The sequence below is a fragment of the Sorex fumeus genome, unplaced genomic scaffold (assembly GCF_029834395.1).
Source record: "Sorex fumeus unplaced genomic scaffold, SorFum_2.1 ptg000058l, whole genome shotgun sequence".
In the NCBI taxonomy this organism is placed as follows: domain Eukaryota; kingdom Metazoa; phylum Chordata; class Mammalia; order Eulipotyphla; family Soricidae; genus Sorex; species Sorex fumeus.
Window position 1 is genome coordinate 16,952,034 of NW_026606115.1, and position 26,165 is coordinate 16,978,198.

The 26,165-nt window shown below is 40.7% G+C and overlaps 1 protein-coding gene and 1 pseudogene across 1 annotated transcript in view; one reads left to right on the forward strand and one right to left on the reverse strand.

Moving 5' to 3' along the window:
* COL4A5 (collagen type IV alpha 5 chain) overlaps positions 1-26,165 on the reverse strand; it is a 289,563-nt gene that overhangs the window by 196,209 nt on the left and 67,189 nt on the right. The window lies entirely within an intron of this gene.
* Positions 19,367-21,083, forward strand: LOC130034095 (platelet-activating factor acetylhydrolase IB subunit beta-like; annotated as a pseudogene).

Here is a 26,165-nt window from a genome sequence, read left to right on the forward strand (position 1 = left end):
CAAAGCCCCTACCGCTGTGCTGTCGCTCCAGCCCTTAATTGAAAATTAATTGTCCATATATATGGATTTTGTCCTTGGGTATTTGATTCTGACCCACTGACTGGAGAACCTATCTATCTTTAATCCCATAACATGAAATTTTAATCTTAAATTGTATTCAGTAATCTCTAATATGAGAATCCATCAAATTGGAGTTTCTGCACGGCAAAAAAACACAGGCTAAAACTAAAAGAGCGCTCTTATTTCATGGAGTAGCGTTTTGTAGTTTTCATTGTAGAGGTGCTTTACTTTTTTAGTTATGCTTATTCCGAGGTATTTGATTTTCTGAGGCACAATTGTGAACGGGATTATTTTCTTCATGTCACTTTCCTCTCTTTCATTATTTGCTTATAGGAAGGCCATGGATTTTTGGAAATTGATTTTATAGCCTGAGACTTTACTGTACAAGACTATTGTTTCTAGGAGTTTCTTTGTAGAGGATTTAGGATTCTCGAGATGTAGTATCATATCATCTGCAAATAGTGAGAACTTGATTTCTTCCTTTCCTATCTGGATACCTTTAATGTCTTTTTTCTTGCCAAATCAGTATTTCAAGTGCTTCCAGTACTATGTTAAACAGAAATGGCGATAGTGGGCATCCTTGTCTTGTCCCTGATCTTAGAGGAAAGGCCCTTAGTTTTTCCCCATTGAGGATAATGCTTGCCATGGGTTTGTCGTAGATGGCCTTGACTATCTTGAGGAAAGTTCCTTCAAAACCCATTTTGCTGAGAGTTTTCATCATACACAAACAGGTGCTGGATCTTGTTAAAAGCATTCTCTGCGTCTATTGATATGATCATATGGTGTTTATCTTTACTTTTGTTTATATGATGGATTATGTTGATTGATTTCTGTATGTTAAAACATCCTTGCATCCCCGGGATAAATCCCACTTGGTCGTTCTGTACGATCTTTTTGATGAGATGTTGGATTGTATTTGCTAATATTTTGTTGAAATCTTCGCGTCTTTGTTCATCAGGGATATTGGCCTATAGTTTTCTTAGTTGGTGACATCTTTGTTTGCTTTAGGTATTAGGAAGATATGCGCCTCATAGAAGCTGTCTGGGAGACATATCCCCTGCTCATGGATAGGAAGAATCAACATCGGCAAAATGGTAATTACTCCCGAAACCACTATACAGATTCAAAGTGATTCCTATGTTACCCATGAAATTCTTCCAAGAAATAGATCAAGCACTCCTGAAATTCATATGGAACAACAAAAGCCTACGAATAGCTAAAGCAATTCGTGGGAAAAAGACTTGGGGAGGGATAACCCTCCCCAACCTCAAACTCTACTACAAAGTGGTAATAATTAAAACAGCTTGGTACTGGAACAAAGCCAGGACCGCAGACCAATGGAACAGGGTGGAATATCCGTACACACAACCCCAAATATATGAACATCTAAGCTTATATAAGGAGCAAGAAATGTGAAGTGGAACAAGGAAAGCCTCTTCAACAAATGGTGCTGGCATAACTGGACAACCACATACAAAAAATGGGCTTAGACCTCGGCCTAACACCATGCAAAAAAGTAAGATCAAAATGGATTAAAGATCTCAACATCAGGCCAAAATCCATAAGAAACACTGAAGACAAGTTCAGCAAAACCCTACAGGATATTGAGTCCAATGGTATCTTCAAAGACGACATTCCACTGACCAACCAAGTGGAAACAGAAATAAACTAATGGTACTATATTAAATTAAGTAGCTTCTGCACCTCAAAAGATACAATAACTAGAATACAAAGATAATCTTCAGAATGGGAAAGGATATTTACCCAATACCCATCTGATAAATAGTTGATATCAAGGACATGCAATGCACTGTTTGAACTCTATAAGAAGAAAACATCTAACCCCATCAAAAAATGGGGTGATGAAATGAACAGAAACTTTCTAAAGAAGAAATCCGAATGGCTAAATGGCACATAAGAAAATACTCTACATCACTAATAATCAGGGAGATGCAGATCAAAGCAACAATGAGATATCATCTCACACCATAGAGACTGGCTCACATCCAAAAGAACAAAAGCAACTGGTGTTGGCGTGGATGTAGCGAGAAAGGGACTCTCCTTCAGTGGTGGTGGGAATTCTGACTGGTTCAGCCCTTGTGGAAAACAATATGGACGATTCTTTAAGAAGTTGAAATTGAGCTCCCATTTGACCCTATATTATACCACTACTGGGAGTAAATCCTGGCGAGGCAAAAAAGTACAATTGAAATGACATTTGCAGTTCTATATTCATTGCTGCACTATTCACAATAGCCGAACTCTGGAAAAAACCCGAGTGCCCGAGAACAGATGACCGGTTTTAGAAAATGTGGTACATCTACACAATGGAGTACTATGCAGCTGTTAGAAAAGATGGAAGTCATAAAATTTACATACAAGTGGTACTACATGGAAAGTATCATGCTAAGCGAAATGAGTCAGAAAGAGAGGTACAGACATAGAAAGATTGCATTCATCTGGGGAATATAAATTAACAAACTGGGAGACTAACACCCAAGTACAGCCGAGATAAGTACCAGGCGGTTCACTCCATGGCTTGGAGGTCAGCCACACATGCTGAGGGAGGAGGCAGCTCAGATAGAGCGGGGAGCACCAAGTAAAGGGTGTTGGGACCCTCCCAGGATGAGATATGCGTGCTGAAATATAGACTATATCCCGAACATAATAGCCACTCAATGCCTCTTTTGCAAACCACAGCACCCAAAAGGAGAGAGAACAAAAGGGAATGCCCTGCCACAGGGGTGGGTTGGGATTGGGTGGTGGGAGGGATGCTGGGAGTATTGGAGGTAGGGAATGGGCACTGGTGGATGGATGGGTACTCAGTCATTGTATAACTGAAAGCCAAGCACAAAAATTTGTAAGGTCAACAACTGTACTACATGGAGTTTCACTAATAAAAAATTTTAAAAAATTAAAATCATTAAATTAAAATACAATAGAAAATCAAAATTGTTATAAAGAGGAAGTATTGGGAGTAAAACTAACTCTGACACATTTCATTATATGAGCTTGTGAAAAAATCATCTCTGTTTCTTCATTTTCATTATATTTATAGCTATTCCTGCATTTCATAGTAATTAATACAAAGGGTGCTAATCCTGATACTCAATTTAGGGTTGTAATTATTATTTGATTTATTTCATGTTAAGTTCAGTAGAAAGAGACATGATATAATCAGGTATTGGTTACATTCGGTATGTTTTGGTAGAAGTGACTTTTGTAAAGACTACATGAAATAGTACTTGCATGCAAATGTTATCTTCAGAATTAATAAAACATTTCAATTAAAAAAAGAATCCAAGGGTCATGATAAGCCTATGAAAGGAGAATCAATAGTGTAAGACTTTCCTTATAATAATTATATTGACTTTTATGTATGTAGAGAACTACAAGCCAAGACAATTTGGAGAAATTGCATATAATCTTCTCCTAACAGCTTTCTCTGTTTTTTACCCCTCAGGAGAAGCTGTGTTCTTTCTGAAAGATGTAGCTCTCCTTCTCTCCCTCACTGTATCACTGTCATCATCAATCATCATCAATGTTTATCATCAATGTTCATCATCAATGTTGTTCATTGATTTCCTCGAGCAGGCACCAGCTACGTCTCCATTCATCGTAGCCCTGAGGTTTTAGCAAGTACCACATTGGAGGCTCTTTCAGGGTCAGGGAAATGAGACCCATAATTGTTACTGGGTTTGGGCATATCAAATACACCACGAGGAGCTTGTCAGATTCTTCCGCGTGGGTAGGATACTCTTGGTAGCCTGCTGGGTCCTCTCAGAGCGAGAACTAGACAAAAAGAGGTTGCGTGGCTGCAAATGTGGCTGCATGTTTCTGGGAGCTGAGTTTTATAGTCCCTGGGTCTTGGCCGTTGATGGGATCACACAGTGCCAGGGCCAGTTGGTGGGTGTAATGCCTAGCTACTGGAAGATGGGGGATCTGGTGGAGGAGGCCCAGTCCCGATCCAAGCAGGCTTGGGAGATCTCAGCCTGGGGTCCCGCACACTTGGGTTCCTCTGCCGGTTCCTTCACGCTTGAGGCTTTTCCGAGCATGTGGAGAGTGGTCTTAAGCATTGCTGTGGCTGGTTCTGGAGGTCTTCAGCTGCCGGGGCTCTGCTCTGGGGAGGAAAGGAAACTCAACCCGCCACCCCTCCAAGGGACCCTGGTGAGGACAGCCAGGCATGGGGGCAGGAGACTCTGCGTTGTTCTTTCCCTCACATCTTTCTAAATTTATTTCCATAAAAACTTTTGTTTTAGTAAAAAAGGTTACATTCCAATAATCAATTCAATAAATGCATGCTAATCATCTGTTCTGTGCTAATCACCATGTTACAAGTATACAAGAATATACCATTGCTCTCAAATGAGAAGGATAATTCCATACCTCAAAATTAGTTTCAAGAAAAGGTGTTAATTTAAAATATATAATATACACTTGTGCAAACAAATTTGAATTTCAAAGTGATAAAAACCCACTTTTAGAAGATACTGATTCACATTATTATACAATAGGTAAGGCACTTGCACTTGCTGTGACTTGGGCTTTATCCTCATCATCCCATCTGGTCTCTCCAGCACCACCAGGAGTGATCCCTTGTGCAGAGTTAGGAGTAAGCGCTGAGCACTGCCAGGTGTAGACCCAAAACTAACAACCAAAAGAACTGTCTATGATCATAGCCACTTACTTAGGATGCATAAATTACCAATACTCATTAGATGTAAATATAGATTTAAGCACAAGTAAGTAATTTTGTTACAAAATACCTTTTGTACCTTTTTTGTACAAAATGCCTTCTGTACCTTTCCTTTTGCCATTGTTCATAAATTGCTATAGCAACAGGCTCAGGAGCTCTGATGCTAGGAATATGAATTTACTGAGATACAGTGACATGTAATTGTATTATTATTAAAACAACACATTTTAAGTATATAATCCAGTATGTCACCAAGATGACAATAGAAGTTCCTTGCTTTACTCCCAAGAGGAATAAGTAACTGCAAAGAGATTGCAATGAGGGATTCCAGCAGTTCTCCATGTACCTCAGACGCCAACACAGACTGAATTAAAAGGGATACAAATTGGAGAGATGGTGAGTACACATAAATATTAGGAGTCAGAAGTTGCAGAAGTAGGAGCACAGATGGCAAGGCTGTAGGTCCAACCCAAGGTCTGGGAATATAAAGCAAAAAAGGAATAAGCCCTTTATGCAGGTAAAGCCCATATAAAGGTGCTGGATTCTCTACACCGGCCAACATCCCTTCAACAAGAATAACAGAGTAGGCACTAAACTAAATTCCCTGTGTTCCTTCAACAGGGACTGGAATAGACTTCTTGAAGTTTACTATTGGATAACACACTGCTGAGTCTCAAATCTTGGAAATCAAAACGGAGGAATATCAGCAGCACAAACACCAATCAGCTTCTTCCCAGCAGGTTTCCTGGACACAGCCAGACTCCCCTCTTCTCATAAAATACATACTGCAACTGCAAATAAAGGACTAAATTCCTATGGAAACAAGCAGCACAATAAATAAATAAATAAATAAATAAATAAAGTCACAAAGACACCTGCTAGGAAAGTAAAGGCAGTTCAAGTCTCTAAGTTGATAATCTAGATTCTTTTAAAGCAAAAAAACTCAAAACACTAAAGTAGGCAAAGAAGAAACTATACCCTGAGAATTCAAGGAAATGTGAAATTACGAGAAACAAAACCGAGAGAGAGACAGAGACAGAGAGAGAAGAAAAGTGCCAGCCACAGAGGCAGGCAGGGGGTGGGGGTGGGGGCTGATGGGAAGGAACCTGGGACATTGGTACTGGGAAATGTATACTGGTGGAGGGATGGATGTTGCAATACTGTATACTGATATCCAATCATGAACAGCTTTGTAATGGTCTATCTCACAGTGATTCAATTAAAAACTTTTTAAAAAATGAAAGGGCCAACTACAACTGCTCTATAATGCCTTATGTTAAAACTTAAAAAAATTAAAAAACCGTATCAATAATATCACTAAAGATTAATGTACTGAGCTCCCCATTCAACATTTTCAGAGTTACCGGATAGACTGCAAATAAAATCCAACCTTCTGCTATTTACAGGAAACCCAACAAAACATTACTGATAAAGACTCAAAGTAAAAGATTAGAAAATAACTGCACGTTCAAATGACAGCCTAGAAAAGGAAAGGGCAGTCATACTTATATCAAAGAAAATAGATTTCAAATTTAAAAGGTAATGAGGGGGACCAGGGAGATAATACAGAAAGTAAGGTCCTTGTCTTGCACAGAGAAAACCTGGGTTTGAACTGTGGTACCAGATATATGGTCCTCTGAATCTCTCCAGGAGTGATCTCTGAGCAAAGAGCCAAGAGTAAAACCTGCACAAACCTGGCTATGGCCTCCAAATCAAGAACCAAAAATGGTAATGAGACAGGGATAAATTTTACATAATAATTAAGGTATTAACGTATGTTAATGAAGTAACATGGAATTACCAATAAACCTGAAAAAATAAGATATCAATAGGAACACAATAGTAGTAGAATTCAGGAAGATTGAAATCATAATGTTAGGAAGTTAAAAGTTAGCCATAAAGTGAAAGCTGGGAAAAACTTGAACATTTTGAGATTAATAATAATGTTATTTTATAAATATTGAATTAATGATAAAATGAAATAGAAAATAAAAGATCACTTAAGCCATCAAAATACATGGACAAGCAAAAGTAGTATTAAAAGGGAAGTTCATAGCAATATAGACGTACATCAAAAATGAGAAAAGGACGCAAGGAAGATAGTATAGGGGGTAAGGCATTTGCCTTGTATTCATAGCTCAATCTTGAGCACTACATGTAGTCCCCCTGTACCACTGAGAGTAAACCCTGAGAACAGAGGCAAGAATAAGTCCTTGAGCACTGCTGGATGTGGGCTAACCCCCATCCTTCAAATTCTGTTACCTGCTGTAAATTGTGAGTTATTTGAATATAAGCTCCTAATATAGATGATTCACAAACATTTTCTGTATACATTGGGGTTTTTATATAAATTTTATTTAGTCACTGTGCTTTTACAAGGTAATCCATGATTGAGCTTCAAGCATAAAATGTTTAAACACCAATCCCTTCACCAGTGTCCACTTCTCTCCACCAATGAAACACCTCCATTGTTTGCATCCCTACCACCAGCCTGCCTCTAAGAGAGGTACTTTTTAAGAAATAAGTATTTGCACTATGGTTTACAGCACTGTCACTGATAGGGTTTGATGCATAACACTTTACCAACTTTTGGTAACCTAATCTCTTCCTAGTTGAACACTTCCCTCCACCACAATTGTAGTATAATCCTTGTCCTATCCTCCAGCCACCAGCGTGCCTTATTTCCTACTGAAAAATCAATACACATGTTTTTTTCCTGTTATCCCGTGGCATTTTCAATGTTCTACGACTGTTTCTTTATATCCCATATTATGAGAGAGACCATTCAGTGTCAGTATCACTCCCTCTAACTTCATTCAACATACTTTTTGGATCCATCCATGTATCAGTAAATTGCATGATTTTATCTTTTTGATGACCAACTATTATTCCATTGTGTATATCACCATAGATTCTTTATCCATTACATCTGTTCTTGAACACTTGGGTTTTTTCCAGATTTTGGCTACTGCAGATAGTGCTAAAGAAACACAGGGATGCAAATGTCTTTTATCCATTTTGTTTTGGGCCCCTTGGTGTATATTCCAAGAAGTAGAATTGCCGCATCAAACAAAAGTTCAATTCCTAATTTTGTTTTGTTTTGGGGGACACACCCGAAAGTTTTGGGGTTACTCCTGGCTCTACACTCAGGAATCCCTGTCGGGCTCAGGGGACCATATGGGATGAGAGGGAATTGAACCTGGGTTGACTTAGTGCAAGGCTAGCATCTTATCCACTGTACTATTTCTCTGCCCCTCCCCCATTTTCAGGACTATTTATACTGTTGTGCAGAAAGGCTGGACGAGTCAACATTCCCACCCCCTCCCCACTATCCATGCCAAGTACCTAGGAATCAGCTTTAAAAAGAGGTGAAAGATCTATAAAAAGAAAACTATGAAAGAAATACTAAAAGAAATGAGTTCTCTAGGAAATGGAAACACATTCTCCATTCATGGATCTGGAGGATTAGATTTTCAAAATGGCAATATTGCATAAAGCATTATACAGATTCAATAGAATCCATATAAAAATACCCATGGTTGGGGGGGGCTTTTGGTTTGTGGGACACACCCAGCAGTACCCAAGGCTTACTCCTTGGTCTGTGGTAAGGGATCACTCCTGGCAGTGCTCAGGGGACCATATGGGGTTCCAAGGATAGAACCAGAGCAGGTCTCATGCAAGGTAAGTACTGTACAATTTGTTCTATTGCTTTAGCACCAAAATACCCATGACATATTTTAAACAGATAGAACAAACATTCCTGAAATTTAAATGGAATAACACACACCCCTCCACCCTGATTATCCAAAGCAATCCCAGGGGGGAAATGGAAGGCATTGCTCTCCACAACCTCAAAATGAACTGCAAAGCTGTGATAATTTAATCAAAGTGGTAATGGAATAAGGACAGACTCTCAGATTAGTAGAATAGAACTGAAAATCCAGAGATAGATATTCAGGTTTATGGAAAGCTAATCTTTGATAAAGGAGCAAAAAAGTATGAGGTAAAGCAAGGAAAGTATCTTCAACAAATGTTGCTGGGAAAACTGGTTGGTCACATGCAAAATACTGAACTCGGACCTCTAACACCATAAAGAATTGTCAAATCAAAATGGATTAAAATCTTGATATCAGACCTGTATCGATAAGTTACACTGAAGAAAGTTTAGGCAGAACTCTGAACAACATTGAAGCTAGATGCATCTTTAAGGATTCAACACTATAGTTCAAGGAAAAAGAAACAAAGATAGACAAATGGGCTACATTAAATTAAGAAGCCTCTGCCCCTCTAAGAAAGAGGTGAGCAAAATACAAAGGCATTTTACAGACTGGGAGAAATTATTTGCCCATCACTCATTTGATAAGGGGTTAATTTCCAAGCACGGGCATAACTTTACAAAAAAGTTAATATCTAACCCTATCAAAAATGGGAAGAAGATATGAATAGAAACTTCCTCAAAGAAGAAATGCAAATGATCAAAAAGCAAGCACATGATAAAATGCTCTCTATCAATAATCATCAGGGAAATGCAAACCAATATAATACTTAGATATCAACACACACTATAAAGACAGGCACACATAAAAGAACAAAAAGATATGAGTTGTTTTTGCACTTTCTTGATAATTTATGTGCTTAAAGATCACCCCTGGCAATACCTGGGAGACTATTTGCGATTGCTGATATTAAACCAGAGTTCCCATGTGCAAGACAAACATCTTAATCCCTCTACTATCTCTTTGGGCAGCAAATAACAAAATCTTTAAAGTACAAAATATTAGATCTTAAAAAAAAACATAAGTCAATTAAATACAATGACAGATAATGGGAGCTGGAGAGATAGTAAGGTAAGGTGCTTGCTTTTCATGCAATCGACCTAGGTTCACACTCCAGCATCCCACATGGTTCCCTGAGCACCGCCAGGACTGATTCCTAAATGCAGAACTAGTATTAACCCCTGAGCATCGCTGGATGTGGACTCCAAACCAAAATACTTAAATAAAATGAATTTACATTTTAAAAGATGCTCAACATCATTAGTACTAGGCAAAATACAAACAAATTACACAGCCAGATAGCTACATTAAAAAGACAATAACAATTATTAATGAGAATATGGAGAAACTAGAAGTCCTTACATTTTGCTAGTGGGGATGAAAAGTGGTTCAACTTGCTTTATAAAACAGCTGGTATATTATAAAGCAATTAAAATACAATATAGCATTTCCATTCCTAAGTAAATGTTGAAGCAAAATACAAACCGTAACCACAGTATAAACACGTACATGAATATTCTTTGGATTTTTGGTTTTATTTTGTCTTGGGGCCACAAACATTGGTGTTCATGACTTTCTCCTCAGGGACCATTTCTAGAGGTGCTCAGGGAACCATATGGGGTGTTGAAAATCAAACCCAGGTCAAAAACATGTAAGGCAAGTACCCTACCTGCTCTACAATCTATCTCCAGCCCAATTTACATGAATATTCTAAGTTTCATAACCCATAAGGACTACGGAAGCATAAACCAACCCAAATGTCCATTCATTTACATTACTTAACTCTAACTGTAATATGCATAAGTAGTGAGATATTATTCAGCAAAAAGTACTGATTCACACATGAATGACATCAGGCTAAGTGAAATAAGTCAGAAACAAAATATCTTACATCTTATGTTATTCAACATATGTAAAATGTTCAGAATAAACAAACCTATACAAATGGCAATTAGTTTTGCTATTGGCCAGGCCTAAAGAATTGAAAGGCCATGTAAGTAAGGGATCTAGGCTTTTCTAGCAGTTAATGAAAATGTGCAAAAAAAGACTTTGCTGATGATTGCATTACATTAAACATTTTTAAAATGGCAGAACGGCGAACTTTAAGTGGGTGAATATGTAATATTGCAATGAAGCTGTTAAAAATCATTGTCATGAAAAAAAATGTGTACTGTATCACCGCCACTGTCATCCCATTGTTCATCAATTTACTTGAGTGGGCACAAGTAATGTCTCTATTCCTCCCAGCCCTGATATTTTAGCAGCCTCTACTTACTCATCTTTTCCCAACGATTGGAGGCACTTTCAGGGTCAGGGGATTGAGACCTATCATTGTTACTGTTTTTGGCATATCAAATATGCCACAAGGGGCTTGCCAGGCTCTGCCTATGCAGACGGGATGCTCTCGGTAGCTTGCCGGGCTCTATTTGTTGCCTGCTTATGAACCCCATCAAATATGGTGTGGTAATTATGGAAAATGGGTAGGAAGAGTCTTATAATATGTCACGCGCAGTCTGGAAAGGGACCTGGAGTGTGGTGGCGGTTGGGTAGTAGTGGTCGGCTTCTGGGGCTGAGTCCCATGGGTCGGGGGGGACTCTCACCCACCCCACTCTGGGACACCCCGAGTTAAAACAGCCTGGCGCAGAAAAAAAGTGTAGGAGGGGCATTTTGTCAAAACTGTTAAGGATCTCAGATTATCCTTACTTTGAAGACTACAAGTCACTTGATCACTTGATCACTTGACTTCCTGTTAATTGTCGATTTGCTCGAGCGGGTGCCAGTAACATCTTCATTTGTCCCTGTCACGTGCTAGTGTAGCCCAATGGCATCTGTTCGTTCTAGGAACACAAAGAGCCTCAAACTGATCGTTTAAGATCTTGATGAAGAAGTCTGACCATCTGCCAGGTGGGCGACCACAGTCTTTTGACGTCCCTTGGAATCCAGTTGGTAACGGCTCTAGTCCAGTGGTCATCTCCAAATCTCATTACATGTCCAGCCCATCTGATTTTTGACGCCTTGGCAAATGAGACAGCGTCCCTGATTCTTGATCGTCGATGGAGGTCGGAACTCCAGATTCTTTCTCTCAACTGAAACGTGATATTCCAAGCATAGCTCTTTCAATTCCTCTTTGGTTGTCACATTATAACACACTTAAGACTGCAAGCCAGTGGATGTGGCGAGAAAGGGACACTCCTTCACTGTTGGTGGGAATGTCCACTGGTTCAGCCCTTCTGGAAAACAGTATGGACGATTCTCAAAAAATTAGAAATTGAGCTCCCATTTGACCCAGCAATACCACTCCTGGGAATATATCCCAGAGAGGCAAAAATGTATAGTCGAAGTGACATCTGCACTTGTTTATTCATTGCAGCACTCTTTACAATTGCCAGAAACTGGAAGAAACCTGAATGCCCAAGAACAGATGACTGGTTAAAAAAACTTTGGTACATCTACACAATGGAGTACTATGTAGCTGTTAGAAAAGATGAAGTCATGAAATTTACATACAAGTGGTACAATATGGAAAGTATCATGCTAAGCGAAATGAGTCAGAAAGAGAGGGATAGACATAGAAAGATTGCATTCATCTGGGGGATCTAAAGTAACAAAGTATGAGATTAATACCCAAGAATAGCTGAGATCAGCACCAGGAGGATTACTCCATAACTTAGAGGCCAGCCGGGTATCCTAGAGGAAAGGGCAGTTCAGATAGAGAAGGGAGCACCAAATAAAGGATATTTGCAGGATCCTCCCAGGAGGGGAGATGCATGTCGAAAGTAGACTATGGACTGAACATGTTTGCCACTCAATGCCTCTTTTGCAGACCACAACACCCAAAAGGAGAGAGAGAACACAGGGGATTGCCCTGCCACAGAGACTGGGGGGACGGGGGGATGGGGGTGGGAGGGATATTATCCATGGTGGTGGAAAATGGTCACTGGTGGAGGGATGGGTATCTGATCATTGTATAATTGAAACCAAAGCACAAAAAATTGTAAATCTACAACTGTAAAAAAAATAAAATAAAATAAAGGGAAAAAAAAAGACTGCAAGCCAGCCCTCCTAATTTTATGAACAATAAAATACAAATTGAAATTTTAAAAACTGTTTTAATCACGAACAACATACAATTTATTACACCACAAGCTTCATTTTTCACAGCTTGATCTAAAGAGAACAACATAATATGGTCAACATACATGTGGGCATTATGATCACAGATGAGAAACTGAGTCTTTAATGAACTCATATATATACTTTTATAATGCCAATAAACTTGTCTGAACTTTTCCCTGAGATATTATCTTCATCATTCTGGACAATAAATAAATATGGCTTTTCCTACAAAGAAAGAAACTATATCTACTTTCTAAGTTTTTTACATTTATCCTTGAAAAGGGAACCTAGAACCAAACAGTTCTCACAATGTATGAAACATGAAATATCTATGAAAACATTTCTTGCAACACATTCCAGATTGTGGGCAGACATGTTCAGAAGCTACTCCTGGCTTTAGCTCAGAGGTTCCTATGGAAGTGCTCAGAGGAGCACATGAGGTGCCAGGGATTGAACCTTGGTCAGACATGCAAGGCAAATATCGCACCTGCTGTACTATTTCTCTGGTCCCTCACGCTTTCAAAATACCTTTTCAGTCCAAAAAATCACCTTTACATGATTCTGTAATGAAAAGTGAACAAAAACACAAAATTACATAATTACCACACAAGAAATAATGGAGTAAGAGACATGAAAATATATGGAAAACATGGCAAAATTATCAGTTGATCACTTGAAATACCGTTACTCATGGAATGCTTGAGCAGGCGCAGGTAGCGTCTCCATTCAACCCTGTTGCATGCTAGTGTAGCACAAAGGCATCTGCTCGCTAAAGGAACACAAAGTGCCTCAAACTGATCATTCAGGGTCTTGAAGAAGAAATCTGACTGTATCGTAGGTGGGTGGCCACGCGATTTTTTGATGGCCTCTGGAATCCACTTGATAACTGCTCTAATACAGCGGCCATCTACAAATCGTATTATGTGTCCAGCCCATCTGATTTTTGACTCCTTGGCAAATGAGACAGCATCCCGGATTTTTGCATGTTGACGGAGGTCGGAACTCCTGATTCTTTCTCTCACTTGAGTGAAGCCTGATACTCCAAGCATAACTCTTTCAATTCCGCTTTGGGAGACCCAAATAGCATTCGTGTCCTGTTTTCATAGGGCCCAAGTCTCTGAAGCATATGTTAATGCAGGAAGAAAGGTGGAGTCGAAGAGAGGTGCTCAGAACCAGAGAGCAGGAGGTTGTTCATCCTCTTAGCTATTTCTTCAACACTATTGAAGGTGTTTCATGCCGTTCTCTTCTTCCTGCAAAACTCAGGTGCCATGTTGAGTTCTGGACATAGGTACACATAACTGCTCCATTCGGAGATTTTCATTCCACTGAGAGCGAACAGAACGTCAGGAACGAGTCCTTTTCTCATAAACATTGTCTTTGTGAGATTCAGCTGCAGTCTGATGTTTCCACACTCACGGTCAAAGTCGACCAGCATTTGTGGCACTTGACTAATGTTTGGTGTTATACAACGATGTCATCAGCGAGGTGGAGGTGGTGTAGATGCCAACTATCTATCTTCATTCCCATTCCTTCCCATTCCAGTTGTCGCATGACATTCTCGAGGGTGGCACTAAAGAGTTTCGTTGAAAATGTATCACCCTGCCGAACCCCTCTCTTCACGTCAATGATCACTGACTTGTAGAATGGTGAGATCCTGGTGCTGAATCCATAATACAAATCACGGAGGATCCTGAAACAAAGATCCTTTGCCTACTTCCACCAATCTCCAGCGACCCAGGGATCACACCCAGAAGACTCACCCTGTCGGCGCCCAATAAATACCTCATTTGCTGAACTCCACTACCTCCACTACCCAACCGCTGCTATGCTTCAGGCCGCGTTCCGGACCAACACATCATAAGACACTTAATATCCATTTTTCATTATTACCACAGCATATCTGATGGGGTTCAAATATATGTTGAACAATAGGAACAGCTGCAAGGGCGATTAGAGGCCACCCTTAAAGTCTCCAACCCTCTCGGAGAGCCCTGCAAGCTACCTAGAGTATCTCGCCTGCATGCCAGAGCCTGGCAAGCTATCCGTGGCATATTCGAGAAGTCAAATACAGTAAATACAATGGGTCTCATTCCCCTGACCCTGAAAGAGGTACCAATACAGCAGCATTAAGAAGGATGAACAAGGAGAGGCTGATAAAATCTCAAGGCCTAACTTGGCTGCCAAAATGAAGAAGGACTAAAATGACTGTACTTTCAACACTCATACAATGGCATCGGAAGCATCCATTGAGGACCTGATGGTGCAAGCACAAAGATCAAGTACGACATCATTGGTTTGACAGAAACAAGAAGGCGTCGATTACATCACGCCATTTTCAACACTGGAGAAGTACTGTTCCTCAGAACATGCAACAAAAGAGGTGTCAGTGGTGTCAGTGTCCTTGTCAACATGAACTAGGCTATGAGCATTGATTCATTTGAATGCCTAACAACCCCAATTGGACAATAACACTTGAATAGATGTGGCTCACTGCCGGCAGTTTCTATCTTCATTGACTATGCACCAACATCCAATTACGATGAAGAAGAAATTGAGAAGTTCTACATGGAGCTGGAGAAGTTCTATAAAGAAGACCACACCTTCTACAAGATCATTGTCAGTGATTTTAATGCCAAGAGGACCAAGAAGATCGCCTGAAGAACTCCACATCAGGGCCCACACCCTAGAATGTAATGATCAGGGTTAGAGATTGTCTGAGTTCATCATGTTGACCAAGACCATCCGTGGCAATTCACAGTTGCAGAATGCCAAATCTAAACATTGGACATGGAAATCTCCTGGTGAACAGTTCCACAACAAAATTGACCACATCATATGCAATTGACAGTTTTGCCTGACCGATGTTGCTGTTGTCCCAAAATTCCAAATGGGATTGTTCCACCATCCACTTCTTGCAAAATTCTACTTCAGGGAGCTGGAAAAAGTGCTGAAAAGTTTAAGAAGAGAACTTCCAGAACGACCACCAACTGGGAGCTCTTTGGCACTGTTATGGCATCATGGGAAGATGCCATCGTTGACGACATTGACAAAGAATAGGATTGACTGGTTCAGCACCTCCATGATAGTGCGAGGAACATCGAGAGAGAGAAATCCACTAAAAGATGCCTGTCTTCGAACACTCTCGAGCTCATTTGTCAACATGGCTTGGCGCGAGCCTCAATGTCTGAGCTCGCAAAGCAGTGCAGAGAAGCAATAAAGGAAGACGTCAAAGAGAGAAGAGCAGCAGTGCTGGCTGCAGCGGCAGAGGCCAGGAAAGGCATTCACAATGCCTCCCTGTCCTTTGCCAACTATTAGACCAAGATGACTGCCCTCTGACGTCCTGATGGATCTATCACATCTTCAAGAAGGACAACAGAGAATATAATCCATGAATTCTACCCAGATCTCTTTGATAGCCACGTCCACCTGCCCACATAAAAATTCTGCAGGATGGATATGTAGTTCCCAATGTTCTACATTCCGAAATTCAACACTCTGTTTCATAGGTAAAGAAGCGAAAAGCACCCGGCTCAGACAAGGTCAGACCCAAACACCTGAAGAAACTATCGTCAGTACTCATCAATGCACTGGCTCGGCTCTTCACATGTTACCAGTATGAATGCAAGGTCCCATCACAATTGAAAACTAGTAGGACTATTCTACTGTACAAGAAGGGTGACATCCACGACACTGGCAACTATCACCTAATGTGCCTGTTGTCTGTCGTCTACAAGCTGTTCACTCAAGTCATCCTGAATAGGATCAGCAGAACAGTAGATGAAAGACAACCATGTGAGCAAGCCAGGTTCCAAAAAGCATTCAGCATGATTGACCATATCCACAGGGTAACCAAGCTAATTGATTTTTCTTGGGAGTTCAAGATGCCGCTCTGTCTAACATTCAATGATTTAAAGAAGGCCTTTGATTCTTTTGAGACTGAAGCGGTCATTGAAGCCCTAGACAAACAGGGCGTTCAAACTCAATACATCAGGCAAAATGATAATAAGTTTTAAATCTACAGGGAAAACACACTGTATTCATTATACTTTGTTTTAATTTTCTGAAAATCCTGTCACCAAAATGTTATGTAGGCACATTCATTGACAAAAATACATAGGAGACAAGAATATTAGAATGTATAAAACATAGTGCAATGTATCATGTATGCTATTTATCATATGTAAAAATAGGTTATACAAAAAGTTTAAAATTAAAGATTAAAATTATATAAGAAAATAATAAAGAATTTGGTATAGCTATATTAATTTCAGACAAACAGACTAAAGCATAAAGCACTACAAAAGGGCCATTTCATAATGATAAAAGTTTTGGTTTTCAAGAAAATCACAGGTCTGGCTAATGAATATAGATATTGTGGGGTGGAAGGGTTTGTCCACCCAAAAGAAGTGATAGGGGCTTACACTTAGTTCTGTGCTTGAGGATCAGTCCTAGCAATGTTCAGCAGACCATATGTGGTACAAGGAATCACAGATAGTAGACTGGTTAAGACACTTCTCCAAGGGTTGTGGTGAAAGAACTATATGCACAGTTTTTGAAATAAAAAATCAAGAGCACTATATTTACATTATAAAAGAAATACAATTAGAGACACTAGGGAAAAATCAACAAAAAAGGAATATAATCAGTCTTATCTGATTCTACAATAAGCAACAATCACTGTCACTGTCACCGTCCTCCCGTTGTTCATCAATTTGCTCGAGCGGGCCCAGGAACATTGTGAGACTTGTTACTGTGTTTGGCATATCGGATACATCACGGGTAGCTTTCCAGGCTTTAATGTGCGGGCGAGATACTCTCGGTAGCTTGCTGGGCTCTCCGAGAGGGCTGGAGGAATCGAACTCGAATCAGCTGTGTCGGCCACGTGCAAGGCAAATGCCCTACCTGCTGTGCTATTGCTCCAGCCCAAGCAACAATAAATAAACAATACTCATATACTGAAAATTATGCAAATTTTCATTTTCATTTCATTTCATCATCCTGTTATTCGTCGATTGCCTCGAGCAGGCCCCAGTAACGTCTCTTTCATCCTAACCCTGAGATTATATTCAAGGCTTTTTAGGAGAATAAGACCCATCATTGTTACTGGTATTTGGCATATTTGGTATGCCACGGGGAGTTTGCCAGACTCTGCCCTGTGGGCAGGCTACATTCGATAGCCTGCAAGTTTGTCCAAAGTAGGAACGAGATAATAAGATGTCATAAAAGATGTCCTGATAAGATGGCAGAGGGACAAATCCATGCGGGTTCCGGGGCCGAGATCTCCCAGCCTACTCGGATTGGAGTCGAGCACCCTCCACCCAGATCCTCCAAATTCCAGTAGGCGGGGGTCACACCCACCACCTGGCCCCGCGGCGCCGTGTAATCCCATCAACGGCCAAGACTCAGAGACTATAAAATCCAGCTCCCGGACGAGAACAGTGCAGTCTGCCCCTGTGCCTGGCTGTTCCTCGCCGGGGGCCCATTGGAGGGGAGCGGGTTGAGCTTCCTCCCCGCCCCGACCAGGGCTCCGGCAGTCGAAGACCTCCAGGACCAGCCACCACCATGCTGAGACCACTCTCCGCACACCTGAAGGTACTGGCAGAGGGACAAATCCACGCGGGTTCCGGGGCCGAGATCTCCCAGCCTACTCGGATTGGAGTCTAGCATCCTCCACCCAGATCCTCCAAATTCCAGTAGGCGGGGGTCACACCCACCACCTGGCCCCCTGGCGCCGTGTAATCCCATCAACGGCCAAGACTCAGAGACTATAAAATCCAGCTCCCGGAACCGCGTGGCCGCATTTGCGGCCGCGCGACATCTTATCAGGACATCTTATCAGGACATCTTATCAGGACATGCAAATTTTAAGTATTAAATTTAACTTAAAACATAATGGGAAGAGATGAAAGAGGGATGCAGATGATAATAGATTGTTTTATCTGTCACAGTTTGGCCAGTTTGGGTTGAATGAATAGAGGAACCCCTCTATTTATGCTAATTTAGGGAGGACTCAGCAAAAATATTTTTCATAATTAGATCACATCCCTGCCTTTTGTCTTATAGTTATCCTAAAAGGGAAAATCCAAACAGCTCTTCAGTGGGTAATTCATCTCAAAGTTACAAGGAGGCAAGATGTTAATAAAGAAGGGAGGACATGACAAAAGGAAAAGTATCCAGTAGTTTGTGCCAAGACAGTCCCTAAAACTGACTTCCTCGTGGCTTTTCCCTTTCACTCTAATTATGACATTTATACACAGGGTTAAAGAATTATCACATTAATAAAACATTCAAACCATGTCAGGAAATGATTCAACACCCAATATGCATGGAAGGAAAAAAATCATCTCTACATGCAATGACAAAAAATTATCTCTATATGGAAGAACATCACCATCCCATCCTTTATGTTTTAAAGTGGAACACTCCTTACCAGGCCCAGCACGACATCCTCCTCCTCCATTTTCCCTTCCCCCCTTCTTCATCTCTTTCCTCCTCTCCACCTTCTTCTCCCTCCCAATCAGTGGACGGGAGTGATGGACTAAGGAGTTTCTGCTGAGGTGCTGTGCAGAGATCCAGTGGAATGAACTTTACTTGTTCAGTATCTACTGGCTACCCATTGTATTCATTTGTGAATGACTTCCTTCTGCACAGAAACCATATTTAATTATAAATCCAGGAATCACAATACATTTTTGATTTCCCAAGGCACATACCATTAATGGAGCTGTTCCAGAGACAATGATATGAACTAAATCAAGCTACAACAGACTATCTTTATTCAAATGTCTAAGAAGAGGCATATACAGCTATTTTTAAAAGAAGGTGAATTTGAAAATAATGAAGAATTAAATAATAAGTATTTGGGTCTTTTGGGAAAAAAGACATCTGTTATTAACTTGTAAGTGAAGGTTATGGAAATAGAATCAAAGCTAAATGAAGCAAATGATTTTAAGTCAGGTGAATCTCTTAGTCAAAAATAAGATCCAAGAGAACGAATTCCCTGCTCACTAGAAAAATATGCATTGAGTGGCGTAAGAGTCAGGTCACTTGAATCATTTTCAACCTGTGTTCAGTGTTATGCTCTCTGTTTCAAAAGATGTACAGGTGTGGGATTATGAGATTGGATATTTTGAACAAATTTTGTTTGCTTTGTTGAGCCATACCCGGCAATGCTCAAGTAGTATTTCTGGTTCTGTACTAAGGGATCATTCCTGTTGGTGCTCAAGGTCCATATGGTTGTTCTAGGGACCAAACTCAGACTGTCTGCATGCAAGACAACTGAAACCATATTTCTATCTTAATATTACTCCAGCCCCTCTGAACAAAGGCTTAAGAAGCATACAGACTCTACAGGGTATTTCATTTTACCACAGTAGTAAACTTCTGGCTTCCTGTTATGCATATATGACCATTAAACTATGGGACTGTTAAGACTTCGAACGCATCAGAATCATGCATAGCCGTGATCACATGATTTTTCAGTAGACATCACACAAAATGGAGATCAAATAGCAATATTTGAAGAGATCTGAGATCTGCCTCAAGGGATAAAACTATAAAAATGTAGAAAATCCATAATGGTTTCTCTGTGAAAACATTCACAGAACACTGAAAATGGGTGCATATTGTGTGGCCAAATTGGGACAGCACTCACATCTGCAGTCATCTGTTCCAATGACCATTCCATTCATGTGTGGGTTGCAGCAACAAAGAATGCAATGCTGAACTTCGAGAAGATGAGCAAGTTGTAGAATGCATTTCCTGGGCCCCAGAAAGCTTGCATTCTTCTATCTCTGAAGCAATAAGTTCTGAGACTTAAATAAAGGTGTTGGGAGGATCCTCCCAGGATGGGAGATGCATGCTGAGAGTAGATTCTAGATCGAACATTATTGCCACTCAATGCCTCTTTTGCAAACCACAGCACCCAAAAGGAGAGAGAGAACAAGGGGCAGGGTGGGATGGGGGATGGGGGGTTAGAGGGATACTGGGATCAGTGGTGGTGGAGAATGGGCACTGGTGGAGGGATGGGTATTCGATCACTGTATAACTGAAACCCAAGCACAAAAATTTGTAAATCTACAACTGTACCTCATGGTGTTTCACTAATAAAAATCTAAAAAAAAAGTGGCAAGACTGAACCATACTTAATGTCAGGACCCAGAGCCAATTTAAAAATGTGTGTGGTCAGTACTGGTATGTGCTTATGAAACTGTGGGTCATGATACCTAGGTAATTGGAGTCCTGTTTCATTTTGGGAGAAATTTATTTTTAGTTATGCTTATAAGACCCTACATGTACAGAGTTATAGGATTAAGAGATGCATGAAGACCCTCAATAAGCATGAACACTTTGTTACCTCGGGTTCTCATAAGATGATCCCAGATGTTATTAATGCCTAGGTAGATCAAACAGTAAAGGTATGGGAGTACTGTTAAGAAAAAAAATGTAAAACTCATGTGATACGAAAGTGAGCAGTTTCTCCACATGCTCCCTCCATTTCACACTCTACATTCTGGCCTTTGAAAATAAAGGAGCTTTCAATGCCTCTCTGGCAAAACACAGTACCCAAAAGAAGAGAGAGAGAACAGGGAGGAATGCCCTGCCACAGCGGCAGGGTGGGACGGGGGGGGGGGGAAGGATGGGGGGTCGGAGGGATGATAGGACCCGTGGTGGGGGAGGATGGGCACTGGTGGAGGGATGGGTACTTGATCATTGTATAACTGAAACCCAAGCACAAAAATTTGTGAGTCTATAAGTATACTTCATGGTGTTTCACTAATAAAAAAAAATGATAAATAAAAAAATAAATAAAAATAAAAAAATAAAAAAAATAATAAAAAAAAGAAAATAAAGGAGCTTTGTTTGAGAAAAAATTATTTTGTTGCATTTCTTTCCCATTTTCCATTTGAGAAGGACAGCAGTAAGACCCACATACTGATCTAGAACAATGGTAGAAAGTAAACAAAAATGTACTGATAAAAAAGATTTGCAGATTTTTGTCCTCAAGAAACTGGTTCTTTACATCAAAAGGGATAAGGAAAGAAACTATTAGCTGTGCTTTTTAAAACATATGCATATGAGTGATAGTAGAATGGATAGGGTGCTTGCCTTGCACATGGCAGATCCGGGTTCAATCTCCAGAATCCCATATGGTTCCTCAAGCATCACCAGGAGTACTTCTTGAATGCAGGGTCAGGAATAACCCCTGAGTATAGCCAGGTTTCGTCCAAAACCCTCCCCGCAAAACTTACATAAATAACACAGTGACTGCTCTCGTGAATCTCAGAAATGCTTGATCACTTGATCACTTGACTTCCTGTTAATTGTGGATTTGCTCGAGCGGGCGCCAGTAACATCTCCATTTGTCCCTGTTGCGTGCTAGTATAACCCAATGGCGTCTGTTTGTTCTAGGAACACGAAGAGCCTCAAACCAATCGTTCATAATCTTGATGAAGAAGTCTGACCATGTGGTAGGTGGGCAGCCATGTGGTCTTTTGATGTCCCGTGGAATCTAGTCGGTAACGGCTCTAGTCCAGCGGTCGTCTCCAAATCTCATTACGTCTCCAGCCCATCTGATTTTTGATGCCTTGGCAAACAAGACAGCATCCCTAATTCTTGACCGTCTATGGAGGTCAGAACTCAGGATTCTTTCTCTCATTTGAGCGAAACGTAATACTCCAAGCATAGCTCTTTCAATTCCTCTTTGGGAGACCCGAATAGCATTCTCATCCTGTTTGCGTAGGGCCCAAGTCTCTGAGGCATATGTTAATGCAGGGAGAACAGGGGAATCAAAGAGATGTGCCCAGAGCCAGAGGTTCTTTGTCTTCTTAGCTATTTCTTCAACACTCTTGAAGGCATTACAAGCCGCTCTCTTCCTCCTGCACAACTCAGGTGCCAGGTCATTCATCATGTTGACTTCTCGATCTAGGTACACATAACTTACATTCGGAGATGGTCGTTCCGTTGAGACTGAAGGAGTGTCAGGAATGAGGCTGTTTCTTATAAACATGGTCTTTGTAAGATTCAGCTGTAGTCCGACCTTTCCACACTCATGGTCAAAGTCGGCCAGTATTTCTGCAGCTTGGCTAATGTTTGGTGTTATTAAAGCAATGTCATCAGCAAAGCGGAGGTGGTGTAGTTGCCGACCATCTATCTTCACTCCCATTCCTTCCCCTTCCAGTCGTCTCATGATGTTCTCGAGGGTGGCACTGAAGAGTTTCGGTGAAATGGTATCATCCTGCCGAACCCCTCTCTTGACATCAATGATCACTTCTTTGAAGAATGGTGAGATCCTGGTAGTGAATCCGTAACACAGCTCATGGAGGATCCTGAGTTTGAATGCCCTGAATGGCTAGGGATTCAATGACCGCTTCCATTTCAACAGAATCAAAGGTCTTCTTTAAATCAATCAACATTAGACAGAGCGGCATTTTGAACTCCTGAGAAACCTCAATGAGCTTGGTTATAGTGTGGATATGGTGGATGGTGCTGAATCCTTTGCGGAACCCAGCTTGCTGGCATGGTTGTCCTTCATCTAGTGTTCTGCCAATCCTATTCAGGATGACTCAAGTGAACAGCTTGCAGATGACAGACAATAGGCAGACTGGGCGATAGTTGCCAATGTCGTGGATGTCTCCCTTCTTGCACATTAGTACAGTCCTGCTGGTTTTCCATTGGGACAGAACCTTGCATTCAGACAGGTAGCGTGTGAAGAGCCAAGCCAGCGTATTGATGAGTACTGACGGCAGGTTCTTCAGGTGATCAGATTTGACCATGCCTGGGCAGGGTGCTGTTTGTTTCTTTACCGACGAAATGGCATGTCAGATTTCGGAAGGGAGAACATTGGGAATGACATATCCATCCTGTGGAATTTGGTATGTGGGCAGGTGAACATGGCTATCGAAGAGATCTGAGCAGAAGTCATGGATAATCTTCTCCATTGCCCTTCTCGAAGATGTGATAAATCCATCAGGATGTCGGAGGGCACTCATAGTTGTCTTGTAATTGGCGGACAGGCGGGCATTATGAATGCTTTTCCCGGCTTCTCCCATATCTACCAGCACTTCTGCTCTTCTCTCTGAGGTCTTCCTTGATCGCATCTCTGCACTGCTTTGTGAGCTCCGACGTTCGCTTGCAGTTGCCTGAGGCGTGCGCCAAATCACGTTGGCAAATAAGCTCGAGAGTTTTCAAAGACAGGCATTTTTTTGTGGCGATCTCTCTCTTGGCATTCCTCGCACAATCATGGAGGTGTTGAACCATTCAATCGTATTCCTCATCAATGTTATCAACAATGGCATCTTCCCATGTTGCAGGAATTGTGCCAAAGAGCTCCCAGTTGGTGGTCATTCTGGGAATTCTCTTTTTAAACTTTGTAGCCCTTTCTCCCCACTCTGTGAAGTAGAATTTTGCACAAAGCAGACAGTGGTCCTATCCTGTTTGGAATTTAGGGACAACATCGACATCGTCAGGCAAAACCATCGATTGAATAGGATGTGGTCTATTTCATTGTGGAACCGTCCACCGGGAGACTCTCATGTCCAACGTTTAGATTCGGCATTCTGGAACTGTGCGTTACCATGGATGGTCTTGGTCGACATGATGAACTCAGACAGATTTTAATGCCAAGATAGGACCAAGAAGATCAGCTGAAGAACTCAGAAATGCTTAGAATACATTAATTTAATTCAAAACAGAAGTTATCTTCAGCCTGCCTACTCTTAACACGAATCTCTATTTGGGAGATTAAAAATTTTAAGTTATCTTTTGTCATAACCATTATTTGATATTCTATTACAATCCATAAAGAGGTATGGCTATTTCTTTAGAATAAATTAGTAAAATAATGTTTCCAGAGTCTTGTAGGGAGTATTCAAAATTATCTAAGCTTTCTCTATCATTTTATTTTTTATTTTTTTAATTTTTATTTTTTGTTTTATTACAGAAACACCATGAGGTACAGTTGTAGACTTACAAGTTGTTGATCTTGGGTTTCAGTTATACAATGATCGAGTACACATCCCACCACCAGTGCCCATTCTCCACCCCACCAATCCTAGTATCCCTCCCACCCCCATCCCCCATCCCACCCTGCCTCTGTGGCAGGGCACTCCCTTTTGTTCTCTCTCTCTCTCTCCTTTTGAGTGCTGTGCTTTGCAGAAGAGGCATTTGGTGGCAATCATGTTCGGTCTATAGTCTACTTTCCGCATGCATTTCCCATCCTGGGCAGATCTTCCCAGTACCCTTTATTTGGTGCTCCCTTCTCTATCTGAGCTGCCTTTACCCCTAGTGTGTGCGGCTGGCCTCGAAGGCATGGAGTGAACAATCTGGTATTTATCACAACTGTTCTCGGGTGTTAGTCTCTTATTTTGTTACTTTATGTTACCGAGATGAATGCAATCTTTCTATGTCTGTCCCACTCTTTCTGACTCATTTCGCTTAGCATAATATTTTCTATGTAGTATCACTTGTATGTAAATTTCATGACTTCATTTTTTTAACAGCTACACAGTACTCCACTGTGTAGATATACCAAAGTTTCTTTAACCAGTCATCTGTTCTCGGGCACTCAGGTTTTTTTCCATATTCTAGCTATTGTAAACAGTGCTGCAATGAACAAACAAGTGCAGATGTCACTTCGACTATACTTTTTTGCTTCTCCGGGGTATATGCCCAGGAGTGGCACTGCTGGGTAAAATGGGAGCTGAATTTATAATTTTTTGAGAATCGTCCATACATATCAGAAATCCAAAATCGGGCAGCTGCACTAGCGGCTGCGCGTCATCATTTGATTCTTGTAACCAGCTGTAGAAACAAATTATTTCACAATGTCTTTCCAACTGGTCTGATTTGGGTGTGTAAACTCTAAATAATAATGGTGCGTCTTTTTTCAAAACAATGGATCTAATCAAAGTAGATAGAGTGTTAACTAGAAATCATCTGCCTCACAGGCATTGGGAGGGTTGGGGGGGTATATAGGGGTTCTTCTTGGTGAAAAATAACTACTGGTGAAGGGAAATGTGTTTGATGATTGCATGACCGAGACTTAAACCTGAAAGCTTTGTAACTTTTCCCACAGTGATTCAATAAATAAATAAATTTTAAAAAAATGAGATATCATTTCACACCACAGAGACTGGCCCACATTCAAAAGAACAAAAGCAACTTGTGTTGGCGTGGATGTGGCGAGAAAGGGACCCTCTCTATCATTTTAAACATGAGAAATGAAGGGTCAGTTAGTATCAGAGGCAGAATTAGAATAAAATTTATTGATTTGTCTAGTATTTCAAGAGAGGGTCCCATTTGATTTCAAATTTTCAACAAAAGTCAAGATATTTTGCCAAATTGTCTGTAATGAGGAAATATTTTCTTCTTGCAGTCATAAAAGTATTTTTTAAAATACCAAGTTGTACAAAAACAAATTACTCAGATTAGAAGCCTTTAAAACAAAGGAGCAGTTACCACTTTGTAAAAATCTGTAACTAAATATATTCATATTAAAATATGAACACAACATGTAA